Consider the following 6,000-nt stretch of genomic DNA (forward strand, 5'->3'; position numbering starts at 1 on the left):
GTCCCGTTTTTCAGTTCACAACTGGAGCCTCGAGGTGTGCTACATCTTTTAAAAGGCGTTATAGAAGCCCATTGATTTCTCCATTTCATTAAACAGGCCTTGCACTGTGCCACAGCTGATGTCATTCTAGTGTTTCCTGTCATTTTCCAAGCAGGCGGTGTTTCACATGCCCTTCTCCAAAGTCTGTCCAGTCAAATCCTCACATGATTGATTCTTATACGCTTCATTTATAGCATTCATCAAATTTCCATTGAATCATGAAACTTTGCCTGACTACTGTCCAAAGTATTCTAGCCGCAGAGAGAGAAATGTTAGGTTCTCTTGGGGCATATTGTAGGTCCCCCATAAACTGATGGCATTTTGCAAAAGAAAGAGAACAAAAATGTTGGACTAAAGAACGTTTTCCCCCACCAAATGAAAAATTTGTAAATCTTTACATTCTAACGACTTTAACATTCAAATGACTCTTAGGGTGAAGATTGTCTGTTTGCAGAGGGTGGATTTTTGTTATTGCTGCATTTGTCTCTCCAGTCTTGGGTAAGGCTGTTGGATTGTAATGTTTGCATAAAGTTTACTGCCCCCCCTTTACTCCTACTTTGGCTACGCTCTTTTGCAAATGAATATTACTGCCAGAAAACATGGCAGCAGCAGCGCAAGAATGCTTCCCAGATCTGTGTAGAGGTTTGCATATGTTAATGGCTACATTTGTGTGCTTGTGTGAGTCAAGTATTGTTAGGACAAAGATTGTAATTGCAAATATCCTGTATAACCATGTCTGACTGAAACTCAGAAACATACAGTACTATGGAAAAGTCTTGAGCTACCCCTCATTTCTTTATACTTTGCTTCCAAGGAGTCAAACTTTCTTGCAGTGTTTTAAAGTGGTCTTGAGCAATAGTTCTCTAATCTTCATGAAGATCTTTCAGTTTTTTTCCTTTATTGGCTGCTTTTTCACTTCTAAGAGCTTAACTCAAAAAAATTAACCCACTGTTATGCCTAGAAACAGGCAAATGAGCAAAGAACCAGTGCCAATTTGTGTTCTTAGTTACTTTGTTACTCGTAGTCTTTTGCAAAAACATTTGTTGCCATTTCTTTACCTGAATCTATGAAGAATTCTAAGGATAACACAGTTTTACAGGCAGAAACACTATTTTTTAAACCCAAAAATTGATTCCCAAAGAAATATCTTCCCAAAACTTGGTATATCTCAGCAGGGTGTGCAGTGCATCCTCCAAGAAAATTGAGGAAACCAGGACAGATGCAGGACAGAAGAAGAAGGGGCAGGCCTAAAAAAAATATATCTACAGCAGATGAACAGTATCTGAAAGTTTTGTTTTTATGAAACAGGAAAAAATCCAGAAAAGACCTGACAAAGTACCTGAGAGAGTCATCCTGCCCTTCAGCTGATCCCTCTACTGTCCACTCCAGAAATGCTCTCAGCTGAAGGGTGGCTGTCAATGAGCTATTCTTCAGGAAGGAACAGGGAGAAAAGGCTGAGTTATGCCAAATTACATAAGAACTGGACTGAAAATCAGTGGCCATGGGTCTTATCCAAATCCAAATCACATTTTATTTTTTTGTCCAATCATCATCTATCACCATTTGTAAAACACAGTGGAGGGGCCAGTGGTGTTGGGGATCTTATCTAAATTAGTGGAATTATGAACTCAGAAAAGTACCATCACAATTTAATCCAAAATGCCCTGGAAAAGTGTCAGACTGGCAATGGCTTTATTTTGACAATGACAACCTAACACACTGTCAATGCCGTAAAAGTATACCTGGATTGAAAAACACACAATGGAATACTGTTAGTCATCAACTGGGCTCCTCAGGTCCCAGAGAGACAGATCATGTTGACAGACAGAGCTTTGAATGTCCTTCAAGAATCCTCGAGAACGATTCCTGAAGACTAAAAGAAATGACGAGAAAGCTGCCTAAGAGAATTCAGACTGTGTTGAAAAATAAAGCTGGTCATACGTAATGACTTTCAAGCTCTTTAGAATTGTACAAACTCCAATTTTTGCCATCTATACTATATTTCACACATATGTGTGTAAGTGGAGTACCTTTGTGTGAAAGAAACTCTAAATTTGTTATTACAAATTCAAAGTTTTTTGCACTGCATCAACTATTGTAATAAGGGCAATAATAGTTCAAAATACATACAATGTGATAAACAGCACAGTTTTTGTGAGGCAGTGAGAGACCAGAATTCTTTCACAGCTTATATAGTCTAGCGCTGACACAGTACCATTGGACATTAGTTGTTGCTGCAGGAAAAGACAATTTACTGTAATGGCGAATTCATCTTTTCTATAGCTGGACAGTGAGGAAGTAGTTCTCCGCCACTGCGGGTTACACTGTGGGGCCAGGGAGGTGTTGTGGAGGGGCTGTGACGGTGTTGCTAAGCAACGAGCAGGGCAACTTGGCGTAATGAGCGTGGGGCTCAGGAGCTGTCTGCTCAGTGTTCCAGGTCCTGACAAGAACAGACAGGCTGGCCTGGGACGGCCTGCATGGAGCTGCCACCATGGCCACCTGCTCACAGCAATCATCACCAGCGATCCAGCCAGCCACCGATACAGCATACAGACCCAATTAAGAGCTCTGCATGTCCCCCTCCAGCCAGCCATCACTAACACTCTTGCAAGTCTGACAAGGCTGCCTTTTTTTCCCCTTAGCAAATCTCTAATTAACAACATTGGCAGTGTTGAGACCGGGCACTACAGAACTGCTGAAAGGGGCTGGGACTCTGCTCGGGTAATCAGCTTAAATACAGGTTTATTTCCTGCCCCCTGTGCCTTGCTACATCCAGCAGAGATTGCATTCTTTTATCTGTTTATCTCCAATTTCCTCTGACTTGTAACGTGTCTCTCAGACACACTGTCACCTCCACTTAAGGCCAGACTTGGTGCTCCTGCAATCAGATGGTTTCAAAGCTGTGATCAGAGTTAGTTTTGGCAGGGCATAGTTCTTCGAAAAATCTCTGTCTGTTAGATTGCTTGCCACCTCCTTTCTTAGCACTCCCACTTCAAGAGTAGTGAACAAGGATCAAAGAGTCCTAACTAAAAAAAAACAACCCAAAACAACCTCTTTCTTCAATCAGTCAAACATAACTATTTACCTTATTCTTTTGTAAAGACAGATAGAGATCAATATTTTTTGTTATTCCTGTAGCAAAGCAATGCCAAATTTGAAAGTGGAAAATGAAGAGATAATATTGTGAAATGACCTCATTATCAAAGTGGGATTAAGAGAGCTGTGTGTTCAGCCGAGAAGAGAGGAGGCAGAGGAATTTCCTTTCAGTGTGGACATGTTATTGTTTGTGGCCTGTGCACAGCAGATAGATGAAATATCCTCCACTGTTTAAAGTTAACTCTTAATATAGGACGGTCACTTTTGAGCTCAGGCAATCATTTGTCTTTAGCAAAGTGATACAGATACATTTATATGTAGCATAGCGTAGAGATCGTCTGTTCTTTCACTGAATTTACTTGCCATTGAAGATTATTTTTCTACTGCGAGGAGACAAAAAAGAGGCTGTCATAAAGCTCTCCAGTGGTTAGTTTTCCACTCTCTCTTTGGCTGGACTTGGACGCCGATGATTAATGAGAAATGAAACAGTATGGCTTGTTGGGTGCTTTAATAGGCTTTTTGATCCTTAAAGAAACAGGCTGACTGTATTCTCTGGATATTTTGTTGTTGACATTTCTGTTCTGTTCCCGGAATTGTAATTATTTTGTACATATTTACTATTTTTGACAAACCCTCACAGTGTTTTGGGTATGAGATTTAAAGCCTCGATGTTCATTAGATTAGGATTATAGTTAATGTTTTCAAAAAAATCTGTTAATATTTGAAGAAATGCATTTCCATACTGCTGTGCATTGACCTACACTAAGGCATTTTTTTGTGCATACATGTAAATGGGTAGTTTCCTTACTATCTGTGTGTTTTGGCATAGTGAAAAACTGGATTGTTTGTTGTTTAGAGTTCTCACCCAATGCATTATGGGACACACTTCTCAGCCTCCTTGATCTTGAACAGACGCAGTTTTTATAGGAAGAAATTCAGGGATAATTCAGAAGCTAAGCAGCAGAGGACACTGTTTATCAGACAGGGTGAAGTCTTAATATGGCAGTCGAAACAAATAGCATGTGGCAGTGTTTTGATGATCAGCTATTTTTTTCTGTCATTTGTAGCAATCATATCTGGTTTGTTGGATAAAAATGTGCTGCTGTGTGGTATTTTACAACTGCCACAGCCTGAATTTCTTTAACAGTGCTGCCTTTCACTGTGAATGCAATTTTTTTTTTTTTTTTTTAAAAAGAAAAGAAAAATCAAGGGACATCGTCAAGTTAGTGTGCCTAACATTTGCTGTGGTTTATTTGAACTGGAAAAAGGTTACAACAGTTTAGGTGCTGGCAGAAAGACTTTAGTGGGCTAATCGGAGGAAACCACTTGAGCAACACCTAGGAACACCTCTGTGATGAGACATCATGCAGGCTTATGATTTCCTGTGCTTCTGAGACACAGGCAGGCTTGTGCGTCCCCTAGAATATAGCGCTCTGTCATGTAATTTCAATTATCATTTGTTGATTTATGAAAAACACAGCGATGTTTTGTATCCGCTGAGTTATGTAACCTAGTGTTGTGCCGACGCTTCTGTCCTCAGTAATAGATGTGGAAAAGGTTAAAGGCTTATAGAGCTCTCCTTTGACTGTCTACCATACGTGGAAACTTGTGGGCCGTCCAGTTCTTGTACAGGCAGTGGTTTCAGTGCAGGGGGTTACACAAATACCCAAATGGTGAGATTTGAGAGTGGGGCTCAAAAGAGGGGGGCAGTCTAGTACCAAGCCTCACTCTTTACCTGCATTAGGTCATAGGCTGAAAAAGGGGAGGGCATCAGCCACCATTTACAACCCTCTGGGCTCTCGTGCCCCTCCATGACCGATCATTTTGAGTATGCAGTTTTGTTTTGTTTTTTCTTTTGTGAACTGTGAATTTTTAGTATGCAGCTTCCTGGCCCTGACTGTAAAGAGAGGAGGGAGAGAGAGGGGAATGATGAAAGGGGGCTGTCATTTCTCCCGCTGCCCCTGGACTGGCAGGGTCTACTCCAGTGAGCCTGGTCTCCAGGGCCCACGTCTCACTTAGCCCTCAATATCCCTCTTTCTCTCTGTGGGGCCAGGTCTGCTCTGGATGAAATTTCAGCAGGGGTATGAGGGAACGGTTCATGGAGTTTAGCACCTTCTTCAACATAGGCAAAATAAATGACTTCTCCTAATGCTCTAATTGGTGGCAGTTTGATGATCAAGTATCACTGGCCTTTGGGGCTGAAACGCCTCCTTGTTATGCTACAGCTCGGTGAAAGAGCTGGTCTGTGTCTGTTTTTAAAGTAAAGAGGGTAAAATGCTTGCTAGTATGTGGTCTGTTTTTTTTCTTCCATTAAGTCAAAGTGAAACATTTGACATTTTAAGTTAAGCCTAGCCACTGATCTCTCCACCTGGAAATCAAATGAAAAATGGTTCAGCCTCTGTTTTGAGCTCATCATCTTTGGCTTCTGCCTCTGTCTTTGCATGTTTTGATAGGTGACTGTTAATCATGGTCGCAGTATGTCTCTGTGTGTCATACATTTTGAGAACAACATCAACCAGAACTGCCTCCTCAGTTTTCAAAAACACTGTCACTCTTCCTTCCTCAGCCATTAGTCACAGTCAGACCCCTGCTGCTCTGCTGCACCAGCAACAACAGCTCACACAGACTAGATGTGTGTTTCAAGCCTTGTTGATCCGCTGTCCTGCCTATGAAACTGCATCAAGTAACATGTGTCACTCTGTAAATATCTGAACTGGCTGAATGTAATGTCATCCAGCTTTTGACATCATCGAATGGAACATTTTCCTTCACTAAATAGCCCTTTAATTTTTCACAAAATGTTTTTTTTGCCTCCCATGGAAGACATAATTTCTATTCCAAATCTGTTAATCCATTGCATATTTG

The sequence above is a fragment of the Pundamilia nyererei genome, unplaced genomic scaffold (genome assembly GCF_000239375.1).
Source record: "Pundamilia nyererei isolate P.nyererei 1_Seehausen unplaced genomic scaffold, PunNye1.0 scaffold00035, whole genome shotgun sequence".
NCBI lineage: Eukaryota > Metazoa > Chordata > Actinopteri > Cichliformes > Cichlidae > Pundamilia > Pundamilia nyererei.